A 14,196-nucleotide genomic window follows, 5' to 3' on the forward strand; every position below is an offset into this window, starting at 1 on the left:
TTCTAATCTTCGCAGTCTTGATCCTTTGGTCCATACTGGGTTGCGCCTCAGCTCTGATGCTTTTCGTTCCACTCCTGTCCCTCAGCTTGTAAGCTGACACTGGCTTTCTGTCTCTCCAGGATCGCCGTGATCGCTACAGTCTTCGCTATCTTGCGCGATCCTTACAGCATCCTCACTCTCGCCTCTATCGTGCTTTGACTTTTACCCCTCCTGTTGTTGTTGTTCCTCTTCACCACCTTCCTCTTTCTGTCCGTTTGTCTCGCTTACAAGATTCTCTTTCGGTTCGTCTTATTAATGTTTCTCCTTGTATTGTTCCCTCCTTGCCCCCGTGGAGGGTCCCCCTTCCCAAATTTTGTACTTCTCTGACCCGCATCACTAAAGCTTTTACCCCTCCTACAGTTCTGAAACGTCTCTTCCTTGAGCACTTTTCTTCTCACTCCCACTCCGTTCCCATCTTCACCGACGGGTCAAAGTCTGCTGTTAGTGTGGGCTACTCTGTTGTTTTTCCTGACCACACTTATATGTGTCGCCTTCCTCCATAGGCTAGCATCTTCACAGCAGAACTCTATGCTATTTTGTATGCTCTTCGTCTCCTGTTTTCCCGGGGGCAATCCTCCTTCGTGGTAGTAGTTGACTCTCGTAGTGCCCTCATGGCTTTAGGGTCCTTTAATCCAGCCCACCCTGTGGTCATCGAAATTCAACATTGGCTGTTTCTTATCTCCAGTAAATTTAAGTCGGTTGCGTTTTGCTAGGTTTCCAGCCATGTTGGTGTCTCTTTAAATGAGCGCGCGGATGCTGCCACTAAGGACGCTTTCCACACTTGTCCCATCTCCCATAAAGGTGTTCCTTATTCCGACTTTTACCCAGTTATTCATGCCTCCATCCTTACCCAATGGCAGAGTTGTTGGTCTTCTGTTCTTGGTAACAAACTGCGTACTCTTAAGGGTCATGTGTCCCAGTGGCCTTCCTCCTGCCACAGTAACCGGCGGTGGGAAACAGCTCTGGCTAGGTTACATATTGGCCATACCCGTTTAACTCACGGTTCCTTAAATGAGCACCGCCCTGCTCCTTATTGTCCAAATTGCATTGTCCCTCTTACGGTCGTACATTTTCTTGTCGAATGTCCTGACTTCCAGGACCAGCGTATGTCTTGTTTTCCGACCGCCCCCCGCGGTTGCTTGTCCCTCGATAGAATTCTTGGCGACTCGGATATTTTTTATATCATTCGCCTTATGCGTTTTTGTTTTCATATTGGCATCCTTGGTGATATTTAGTTCCCTCTGATTATCCCGCACATTTGATGGTGCTACATAGCCTTCCCGGTTTGGTGCCTTCTATTGATAATTACTTACTTCTGTCTCAAGTCTGTGAGTGTGTCTAACACTCAACCATGTAAAGTATTATATTGATGATGGTGTAAAACTAGAAGTTTCGTAATAATGTGGTGACGTGGTAGAAGGATCGGATTCTTTGTATCCAAATCAATTTCTGCATGAAGCAGACGTCCTCCACACCTTAATATGTTATGAGTGTTGGTATCATACCAGATACCTAGAGATTTGGTTAATTTATCTGGAAGATTTTCATATTCACTTCCATACGTCTCTTGTTGTGCACGTTTTAACAGTACAGGATAGGATTGGGAAACTTATGCCTGATTCCTATTTTAGCAAGAAAATCAAACACATGTGCTGTCACTCTTAATAACTTACTCAAGTTGGAATAATTGTGAGGATTAATAGATGAGATTCTGGGTCTTTCATGGGAGTAGTGATACTGGTCACTATGACTTGTGGTTTCTGTTTGGGCCACTCACCACTAACAAGCCATGAAGGTCCATTAAACCACATCGAAGGCTTGATTAGCTGTTTTAATGTTAAGCCTCTTGATAGGTAATCTGCAGGATTGTCCTTGGTGGGGACATGTCTGAATTTGTATCCCGCAGATAATTCATGAATTTCCCTAACACGATTACTAATGTAGGGAGCTTTATTGTTATTATTTTTTACCCATTGTAAGACTGCCTCATTGTCTGACCACACTCCAATTTCACCAAAGTGGATATTATTGAGTGTCTTGGTCAGGCAATGAGCCAATCGTACTCCCACCAGCAATGCAGTTAACTCCATTTGAGGCAAAGATCTCTTCTTGATTGGAGCAACTCTTGCTTTAGATGTGAGTAAAAATGATTGTACATTATTGACTAAGTAGGCTGCAGCACTATATGCTTTACCAGAGGCATCGCAAAAGACGTGCAAATTTGTGGGTAAGTTTTGTCCTGAAGTATTACGAGGAAATTTCAAAGCACCTAATTGATTGAAATCCGTTGTGAGTATTTGCCATTTATCTTGCAACTCAATTGGCAATGGATCATCCCATCCCATATGTTTCTGCCAGCATTCCTGCATGAGGAGTTTGCCCCTTATTAAAATAGGGCTAAGTAAGTTCAAAGGGTCAAATGGTTGACTGACATACGAGAGAAATTTTCTCATGGAAAGGGTTGAATTATTGGTTTGTACTGACTTGACATTCATCTCGTCTGTAACTGTGTTCCATTCCACACTCAGAACCTTTAATTGATTAGGCACCCGATAACCCAGAAATTCCTTCTCGATTATCTGGTTTAATGATTTGTTGTTTGAGGCCCATGATTGTAGTGGCATATTGGCTCCTAACAATTCACGGTTAGCCTCATGGTAGATTTCTACCAATTTGGATTTGTCATTAGTAGATCCCTGGAAATTATCTACATACAAGTTGTCACTAATCTCCGTTTTATAAGGGCTGTCTGACTTCTTCAAATGTGTGTCTAATGTGGCTTGAAGTAGAAACGGTGAAGAAGTCGCACCGAACAGCACAGAGGCAAACCTGTAGGTTACGACATCACTGTCAGGATCCAGTGGGTCCTTAATCCAGACAAATTTGGTGTAATTACGATCCTCCTCTTGTAAGCCTACTCTAAGGAAAGCTTTACTAATAGCAGTATAAGCGAAAATACCAGTACGGAATCGTAACAATACGTCATGTAACCTTTGTGTCAGGCTAGGTCCCGTTTGGAGACATTCATGCAAGGACACGCTGTTTGCCTTCACTTTGGCACTACAGTTGAAAACGATACGTATTGGTGTCGTCAATGAATCTTTCCCCACAGCGTGATAGTGTAAATAGTGACCTGATTTTCGGTCATCATTATCAACAACTTCGATAAATTTACTGTGGAGTTGTTGTTGAATTAATTGATGATACATGTTCAATTTATCTGGCTGTTTCTTCAGCCGTATTAATTGAGCCTGTAATTGAGAGGCTGCCATGTAATAATTAACTGGAAGTTGTGGATGATTCAACTTCCATGGCAGTCTCACCCAGTATTGTTTGTCTTTATAGACAACTGTGTCCAGATATTGCTGGTAAGTCCACACATCATCAAGGCTTGGTTATCAGGGACAATACCTAAAGTGTCTAAATCCCACAGACGAAATACAGGTGGATCCGACTCATTATCTTCAGATATTTCTCTGAAATGTAGGGGTGACTGTTCCAAGCCTAGTCACGCCACTATTGAATTGTTAGTTTATTTGTTGGTTGATGCAGTTTTTTGTTGGAAAAGCACCGGTCCAGTAAGCAATTTGCCTCCAGCAGATGACAAAAAATTCACTTTGTGTTGTCTGGTGCATCCTGTTATAAATTTGTAATAATAGTCAGCGCCTATTAGGATGCCAACGTCTGTTAGGCAGTCAGAATTTATTTTGTGATCCGCTAGCCTCATGCGGTTACGTCTGAGATATCTCGCAGTGCGAACTAATCCTGTGACCTGAAGGTCTGAAAGACGTTTATCTACTACCACCGCTTGTACTGGACTAGTGGAAGATCCAAGTCTCACCAACACCTTGACTACTTGGTATTCACGAGGTCCACTATTAGTCAAGAACCCAGAGATATTCAGTTTCACACTTTTGGCAGGTTTTAATTTCAACTGCTTGACTAATTGTTGTGTGATGAAAGTTTTCTGTGATCCTTGATCAAAGAGACCTATAGTGTTAACTCTAGACTTCCTATCAATTAGTTTGAGTTGAGCTGTAGGCTGAGTAGTATTATTGCCTGACTCAGTAGCAAGTAAATTTATTTCTTGGTGTACCTTGCAATATTGTAATGTGGTAGAATTCATAGAATCCTCCCTAGGTGTCACAGATTGTGAAGAAGTTTTTCTACATAAGGCATAATGATGCACACCTTTGTTGCATCTACTACACAACCGTAGATGTACTACACATTTACTGGGATCATGAGAACCCATGCACTTGTTGCCTCTGTGTAATTCTTGTAGCCGTTTAATCCTGGTATTAAAGTTAGGATAAACATTGCATTTGTAGGTGACATGTTCTTGTTCACAGAACAGACACTTTATCTCTCTTGCTGAGTTTGTCCTTTTAGTAGACACATCAGATGCAACATCAGAAAGAGATACTGAATAAATACCTACGCTACCACTTCTTTTTCCCAGTGGATGGAGCAGTCTTAGGATTGAATTTATTGGACTTATTCAAAGTCGATTTGGGTTTGACTGAGTTGTCAAGGTTAGGTTGTTTAGACTCAGGTTTAATCTTATCATGAGTTTTCAACCTGTTAACCGTTATTCTCAGTCCCTCGAATATTTGCTCGAGAGTGAGAGACTCGGTTTTATAGTGCGAGCAGATTTCTGCTAAAATATTTTGAGGTAATTTCCTCTGTAAAAGTAACTTAATTAACCATTCGGAGGCTGATACATCAACTTTAGTACCTAAGGCTTTCACTAGAGACTATTTCTAGCCTGAAGCTTTGAAGTGAGTCTGGTCGGTTATTGGTGCATTCAGATCCAGTAACTGGTAATTCAGGTTAGCTATACTCAATTCCTTGTTGCAATAGTTCAACTTTAGTAGTTGTATAGTTTCCTCATAATTACTCTCAGTGAGATCTAGGTTTTTTATTACCTTTTTAGCCTCCCCTTTGAGAAGACTAATTAGGTAAGAGAATTTAGAAACTTTGTCAAGAGAAGGTTTTTTATGTATATGAACTTCAAATGAAGTCCAAAATGTGTCCCAATTTTCTTCATCCAGCCCTGCAAATGTAGGTAAGTCTAAAGTTGGCAGACGAACCTCAAGTAATTGATTACTGGATTGAGACATAGTATTATTTGCATTGGATTTATGTTGATTTTCTATATTGGATAGTACATTAAGTTTATCTTGAGTCTCATCTTCATACTGAGAAATTTCTGCTAGAGTTTGATCTATTTCATCAGGATCAGTTTCAGCTGCATTCAGTATCTTGAGATAAGACTGGATTGTAGATCTGACTTGATCAAATTTGAGATCAGCTACTCTCAATGATGTTTCTATTTGATGGTAATCAATGGGAGTTGCTTTAGACAAAGTATCAGACTTATTAATCAGTTTGGTTAAATGACCTCTAAGGCCAATATAGGTTCTCCTTAACTGTTCAGGAGTAGCCATGGTGGCTTTAAGTTCAAGTTTCATAGGACTTGAATAAGTATTACTAATGAAGCTTGGGTACTTGCTCATTAGTCGACAAGTAAATTGAATATAGCCTAAATTAATCTGGCTAAATTGCACTCTTCCTCACTCGAGGTTAAATGTACTTACCTAACAATAAGTAGCTAAGGATTTTGAGCAGTGTTCGAATGTCACCATTAAACTTTCTTCTGGCTAGCTATTCATTATCACCATTAGATGTAATAGTGATCATTCAGCAGCACTCAAAATTTATACACACAAATAATTAATACACAAAATAATTTTATATGTATATACTCTAATCAGAGTTACTATAAAGTTTGAATCCCACCCTTGGTAGGGTCAGCACAAAAATGAATAATGTAAGCACTACTGACTAGTCCAAGACTAGGTGAAAGGATTTCTATTAAAGAAAGTTATTTAGTCTGCATTTGTGCAAAACTCAGCACAATCACAGCCTAAATTCCTACCTAATAAAGGTTGGCATAAATTAATTTATGGTGCAATAATGTGAATATATAGTTGAGCTATGTTTTGGGGTTATTTATATTTTATAGTTTATATAAATGTGCACTTGCACACACAGGTGAAAATACAAATATATACAGTTAATTTTGGCTTGCTAGCCACAGCCTTTTATGGTGGTTGATTGTGTTGACCAACTTGTCAACTACATGTGACCTAGACTCACCTGACAGGTGTACACCATCTCTTGCCAGGTTTTGCCTGTATGGTCTGAGTGTTGTGGGTAACTGAATGTGTCCCACTAGTGCTACTTTACACATGAGGTATAAACAGCAAATAAATTGGTGTGAATTAGGCTAAACTATGTGGTACATGTTACGAACCTTACCTCCTGTGGAGGTTGGTTTAGGATGTAAAATGTTGGTGGACACAGGGAGAGTGTATATTAGTACAAATCCCCAGCTGAGATCAGAGAGGCCGCTAGTCATCATTATTACTCCGCCCAGTAAAGTAGTGCCTTCTCAGCTGGAGATCATCAGAAATAATGTGAACTTGAATAGCTTTACTATGTAAGGGAAAAATTGACTCTATAAAAAAGTATGCATGGGAGAATATAGTAAATAAAATCATTAATGTGTTTGATAGCATATGTAAAGAGTAGAGTATTAAGGGACGGTGAGGCAAGAGAGGTGGACGCCATCTTGACTGAAGGGGGAGGTGTATCGCTGCTGACCGTTCCTGCTGTTTGAGGGGTTTTCTCCGGCCGTTCAGTCAGATAAGCCTATCCTTGTCTATATCCAGGGTTGCAAGATTGGGTAGAGTAATATTGCAGAAGTTGGAGAGGTTTTATAAGAGTCCAGGTTTCCTAGAGGCAAATATATATGTGTCGTTGGATGTTAGCGGTTTGTGGCTGGGTGCATGACACCAGGAATGGGACAGTGAGCCGTGGGGTGGTCAGAGCCACTTGAGTTATAATACATAGTGATCTTATGTTGTAAGGAGAACGCCTTGTTAAATGTAATCCTGTGACTTGTACGTATAAATTTGTGACTTATGTACTAGGCTGTTTCCCTTACCCCTCATACTCCCTAGACAACCTAGTAAGGACCACCACCACCAAACTCTCACTAGCTCTCTATGACAAGAAAAACGTATCACAGCTGATAACATCAGTAACACACCCCCCGTGATAGAATTGGGGGATTTCACTTTTTTTTTTTGGGTGCAGAATTATAAATTGTGTTGGAGTCTGCTGTATCTTAGCACACTAAAAAATGGATTTGGTAGCACAACAAATTGTCGACAATCCTAGTGTTGAGGGTTTGAAAGCGGCAAAAAAGTCTATCCTAGTGGCTGTTGGCAAGCACTATGGACTATTATTGCACATGGGAATGGTGAAGACGGAACTGCCAAGAAAAATAATGATACACTGGGTAGATGAGCAAATTCTCCCACAGGAAATATTAGAGCAGTCCCCGTCGACCAGTGGTGCAAATGTTGTAACTACAGGAAAGGTAGAGACTCAGATGCAGTGGCAGGCAGAATTGGAACTAAAGAAGTTGCAGTTAGAGGCAGAGCAAGCTCAGAAGAGGATAGAGGCAGAGCAAGCTCAAGAACTAGCTATGAAGAGGTTAGAAGTGGAGCTAGCTCAGAAAAAGATAGAGTTACAGATTAAGCTAGCAGATTTGGGAATTAGATCAGAAAATACTGGTGTTGACGATTTAGGAACACCTGGGCAGTTAAAGATTCACAAAAATGTCAAGTTTCCTTTATTCTGTGAGTTTGACCCAGACCAATTCTTCATACATTTTGAAAAGTTGGCACAGAGTATGGAGTGGCCTGAAACACAATGGGTATCTCTTCTTCAAGGTCAGTTGGTGGGAAAAGCACAGAAGATATTTGCAGCTATGCCTTTGAGTAACAGTTTTGACTATGATAAGGTAAAAGCAGCCATCCTTACTGCTTATCAACTTGTTCCTGAGGCTTATAGGCAGAAGTTTAGACAACTGAGACGAGACACAAGTCAAACCTTGGTAGAATTTGCACAAGAGAAGTATCATATGTTTAATAAATGGTTAGATGCAGAAAAAATTAGGGATCTGGACTTTCTTAAAAATTTACTCCTAGTAGAAGAATTTTTATCTTGTATACCTTCTAATGTGGCTTTGTATTTGGCAGAGAAATTTCCCAGAGATATCTATGAGTTGGCTAAATTAGCAGATGAATATGAGTTGATGCATAAAGTAACTTTTAAAAATATAATTCAATCAAATAGACAAGGATCTGGTCGAGCAGTAAACTCCTCAGTCAGATTTGGGTCCCACATGTACCCAACAGCAGGTCAAGGAAACACTTGTTCAAAGGTGTCAGGTGGTAAAGAGAGTAATGTGAAACCCAAAGAGGATCACACTAGTAATAAGCCTCACCCAGAGTTGAAACAGTGTTCCTACTGCCATAGGAAGGGTCATGTTGTTAAGAGTTGTTGGTTTCTTCACCCAGAAAAGAGGCTTATGGCACTCACAGTGTGTGATGGGAGGAAAACCAAAGGTGTAACAAAAATAATGGGGAAAAAGCACTTGCTAAAAATCATTTTGGAGAGTTTATATCAAATGGGAAATTACAGTGTGCAAATGGTTTGTGGCATGATGTTAAAATTTTGAGGGATACAGGAGCATCCCAATCTTTATTATTAGAGAGTGTGTTAGAATTTATACAGTCTGCAGAGACTGGGGATGTAATGATTATTACAGGGAATCACAGGAGATTTCCAGACTGTACAATTGAGAGAAGTAAACCTAGACTGTGATTTTATTACAGGCAAAAGTTTAGTAGGTGTTAGTCCTAAATTACCAGTTGCTGGCATTGATCTAATTGTGGGGAATGATCTTGCTGGTAATAGAGTTAAAAGAGATGACCACCCAATAATGCTAACTAAGCCAGAGGTGATTAGGGCATGGGCAGATCCGGAGGACAAGGTAATGTACTCGGCATGTGCCGTGACCCAGTCAAAATCAGAGTCTCAAATATCACAAACTCACAATAATGTAAGTCAGGAGACAAAATTACAGGTTAAGAAATCAAATAGTGAAGTGGATCTTTGCGACACTTTTATGGCCAAGTTGGAAGAAGCAGATGGGAACAGGATGGGAAGCACCTCCACCAAACCACCTAGGAAAAGGGGTAGGAGAGAGTGTAGTCCAGTTACCACTTCTGGCTCTTCAGACTTGAGATCAAAATCAAATTTTATTCATCAGCAAAGAACTGATCCTACGTTGACTGACTTGCATAATAAGGCAGTAACTGAACTAGAAGCAGAATCGGAGGCTATGACTTATTACTACACTAAAGAGGTGTTGATGCGGAAGTGGAGACCTAGGAGCTCACCTGTGTCACTCACTTGGGAGGTAGTTAATCAAGTGGTCCTACCGAGGGGTTATAGAGAAAAAGTGCTAAGTGTAGCCCATGATTCACCAATAGGCGGTCATCAGGGTATTGCAAAAACATATAATAAAATAAGCAAGTACTTTACCTGGCCAGGATTAAAGAAAGATGTCATCCAGTATTGTAATGAATGTCCAGTATGTATAAAAACTGGCAAACCAAACCAGGTAATACCCAATGCTCCTTTACAGCCAATTGTGGTGGCCGAGGAACCCTTTACCCATATTATTGTTGATGTAGTAGGCCCATTGCCTAGAACCAAGAGTGGTAATATGTATATCATCACCATGATGTGTCAGACTACACGCTTTCCTGAGGCATTCCCTGTGAGAAATGCTACAACGAAAGTGGAAGTAAGGCACATAATGAAATTTTGTACTATTTTTGGTTTACCAAAAGTAATACAGACAGATAATGGGGCAAATTTCACTTCCAAAGGTATCAGCAGTTTTGTGAGGAGTTTGGCATCCTCCATAAGACATCCACTACTTACCATCCTGAGAGCCAAGGTGCTTTGGAAAGGATGCACCAAACCCTTAAGCAAATGCTGAGAACCAGTTGCATGGAAACTGGCAGAGACTGGGATGATGGTCTTCCACTGATGCTCATGGCACTGAGGGATACTTATCAAGAGTCCCTGGGGTGTTCACCCAACTCATTAGTTTTTGGCCATGATGTGAGAAGTCCACTAACCATCTTAAGAGATAAGTTGGTTGGAAATCCAAAGAGTGTTGTGCAGGTAAACTATATTCATGACTTACAAGATAAGTTAAATAAAAACAGGGCTAAAGCCTTAATTCATCTTAAAGAAGCTCAAGGAAAAATGAAGGAACAGTACAATAAAAAGACAAAGCAACGACATTTTGAGGCAGGTGATAAAGTGGTGGTACTAATGGCACGACAGGGGACCAACATTGTTGCATAGGTTCCAAGGTCCTTATACAGTGATAAAGAAACTCAGTCCCACCAATTATGTAATCCAAACACCTGATCTCAAGAGAAAGGAAATAGTAGTGCATGTGAATAGGATGAAACTAACACAGAAGGGAACTACCAATACCAACCAGGTGCTTAGTGTAGCCCATGTAGATGAGAATAATGGGGAATGTGATTTTAATAGTGTACCTAATGCTCATGTACCTTATTTTAGCAATGGGGAGTGGTTGGCTAATGTCCAGAAAATGGTGGAACATTTGTCATCAGAGCAGAAGCAGGACTTGGAGCAGTTGCTGACTTCTCATGCAGACATCTTTGGCGATATTCCCACCCAGACTTCAGTTATTCACCACGACATCGAGGTGACCGACAACCAACCAGTCAAGTCACACCCATATAGAGTCAACCCTACCAAGTTAAATCTCATCCGGAAAGAAGTCGACTACATGCTTCAACATGGATTGGTGAGACCTAGCAGCAGCAGTTGGAGTAGTCCTTGCATTTTGGTTCCAAAGAAGGATGGAACTCACAGGTTGGTCATTGACTACCGTAAGCTAAATGTAATGACTGTTGATGATAATTGTCCAATACCTAGAGTAGATGATTGTATTGACAGTGTTGGTAAAGCCAAGTTTGTAACCAAACTAGATTTGTCAAAAGGGTACTGGCAAATTCCTTTAACACCAAGAGCTCGGGAGATGAGTGCATTTATAATTGCAGATGGGTTGTATGAATTCACTGTAATGCCTTTTGGGCTGAAAAATGCCCCAGCAACTTTCCAGCGTCTTATGAACTTAGTGTTAAAAGACATACCACAATGTAGAGCTTACTTGGATGATATTGTAATTTTTCACAATAATTGGGAGGACCATATGAAAGGTTTGGCTAAACTATTAAAATGCTTAAAGGAGGCAAATTTAACTGTAAACTTACATAAATGAACTTTTGCTAGAGCTTGTATTTCTTACTTAGGATATGAAGTGGGAAATGGGAAGGTGTTACCACTCAAAAATAAAGTAAATGATATATTAGAGTATCCAGTGTTGACTAGCAAGAAGGAGGTGCAAAGATATCTAGGAATGTGTGCTTATTATAGGAGGTTCTGTAAAAATTTTGCAGCTCCTTTGACAAACTTGCTATGTAAAATTGTAAAGTTTAGATGGTCTCAGGAATGTCAGGATGCTTTTACTAAACTAAAAGGAATGTTGTCATCTGGTCCAGTGTTAGCTACTCCTGACTACTCTAAGCCATTCAAACTATATATAGATGCTTCGGACTGGGATGCTGGTTCTGTGCTAATGCAAGATGATGAGGGTATTAATCATCCAATACATTACTATTCTAAAAAATTTACTAAATGTCAACAGAATTACTCCACAGTGGAGAAGGAGGCTTTATCATTATTACTAGCTGTTAAAAAATTTGACATTTATTTATCAGCCAATACTGTTGAAGTGTTTACTGACCACAACCCCTTAACATTTATTGCTAGCATGAAGAATTCCAACCAGAGAATATTAAGGTGGTCTTTATTGCTGCAAGAGTACAATCTGGTCATCAAACATATTCCAGGAAAATTAAATGTAGTAGCAGATGCACTTTTTAGATTGCCAAAACCTGGGGTGACTTAGGGTTGTACTATTGGTCAGAGATGTATATATTCTTGTGTATCTAGTGTTTACTATATATCATTTACTGTTTCTTTACAATTACTATGAAATCTGTTTGAGGTGTTAATTTTATATGAAAAAAAGTGAAATTCCTTTAAGAATTTCCCTTTTTTTCTCCATGGCTTAGGAGGGGTGTTACGAACCTTACCTCCTGTGGAGGTTGGTTTAGGATGTAAAATGTTGGTGGACACAGGGAGAGTGTATATTAGTATAAATCCCCAGCTGAGATCAGAGCGGCCGCGAGTCATCATTATTACTCCGCCCAGTAAAGTAGTGCCTTCTCAGCTGGAGATCATCAGAAATAATGTGAACTTGAATAGCTTTACTATGTAATGGAAAAATGGACTCTATAAAAAAGTATGCATGGGGGAATATAGTAAATAAAATCATTAATGTGTTTGACAACATATGTAAAGAGTAGAGTATTAAGGGGCAATGAGGCAAGAGAGGTGGACGCTGTTACGGACCCGAGCCCAGCGTCGTAGCACAGAGCAGTGACGTCCACGCCATCTGTGAGTCGGCTCCCGAAACCCCCTCCAAATGTACGAAGCCATCTAGTGAGGACAGGATATACCGGCCACAGGGGCTGGTTTCCCGTCCTGATCAGCTCATAACATAGCCGCTGCTGACCTCTGGTGAGGTGGCGCTTAGACAGCAACGCCATCTATGGAGTGGATAGGTGGACGTTTGTGTCTAAGCCGGTAAGTGAGGTGCCCTAGAGTGTAACTAGTACTGATGACGTGTCTGATTACAGAGTAGACCTGGGACTGCTGTAATGGACGTTGGGGCAGTCTACCCAAGGCAGCCATAGTCTCTCCACGTGTTTGCTGCAGAAGCTGTGAGTCACCCCCGGATGAACACTGTTGTGTTAGCCTGCCTGTGATGTGGCAATACCAGGAATTGTCGTACCCGGGGCTGGCTGGTGGAGAAGACTAACCACTGGGGTGTTGAGAGAGGAGAGTGATCAGCGGAATCACACGAGGCTCCTGCCTAGGGCACGCAACCCGAGTATCGGTCGTTCAGTGGCCTACGCAGCGGAGCTGATTGGAACCTGCCAGCTACAGGCTGGATTTGTGGTTGAAGGCCTCCACGACGGTGCACCCAGTGGGACTGTGATTTGGCTGGCCTGTGGCCAGGGTAGATTCGCCTTGAGAATCAAAGGATTCATCGTGAGGCCACGAGAAGAGAACCAGGGCTACTCATCTTGAGCACCGTAGAGCATCCTGTGTCTTCAGAGGAAGACAAGTTGTTGTATATAAGTGTAGTTATAGCCCCAGCAAGTCACTGTATAAATTTGTGACTTGTGTACTAGGCTGTTTCCCTTACCCATCATACTCCCTAGACAACCTGGTAAGGACCACCACCACCAAACTCTCACTAGTTCTCTATGACAAGAAAAACGTATCACGGCTGATAACATCAGTAACACACGCCCCGTGATAGTACACTGCTGGTAGCCACAATTAATAAAATGTGGTTAGCCTAGATTACTACACACGGTAATTAGTTATGATTATGGTATTAATTGTAATATATCCAGTTCAAAGGACCACACTTTTGTGTTGGGAAGAAAGTTTACTCTCTATTTATTGATTGATGTTTAATTAAAAGATTAATTTAAATTAATTGAAGGACCACCCTATTTTTACTGAAAAGGGAAACTGATAAAAGAATACTAGATAAGGACTGAAATACCAGTGCCTATGGATAATGGAACTATTAAAAGTTTTTCTTTAAATTTTAACGGACTGTATATTAAGTTAATGTTCGAAAATAAACTTTCCGCCCTTCACAAAATGGGGGGTTAATATCAGAAGTAAAATACTCCCAGTACGCTTCATCGAGACTGGTTCATCCTTGAATAAAATTAGTAATTCTTACTAAGTTATATACAAATAACATTAAATAAATTGGTTAATAACAAGAATATTATATGATGGTTAAACAAGAAATCATTCTCATTTAAATTTCATGAGGCTATCAAATTTTAATAGATGTCTCAAATCATATAAACGAAATATTCCTGACTGGTGATTAATTATCAACGTCACTTAATGAAAGAAAAATAACTGGAAAAGGATTCAGCTGCTTAGCTGTGATAGTGAACGGAGAGGTAGAGGTGTGATGGCATCGTCGGGTACTTGCTGTAACACGTGTGCCCGAGTGTGGCCTGG

The sequence above is a fragment of the Procambarus clarkii genome, chromosome 21 (assembly GCF_040958095.1).
Source record: "Procambarus clarkii isolate CNS0578487 chromosome 21, FALCON_Pclarkii_2.0, whole genome shotgun sequence".
Classification (NCBI taxonomy): domain Eukaryota; kingdom Metazoa; phylum Arthropoda; class Malacostraca; order Decapoda; family Cambaridae; genus Procambarus; species Procambarus clarkii.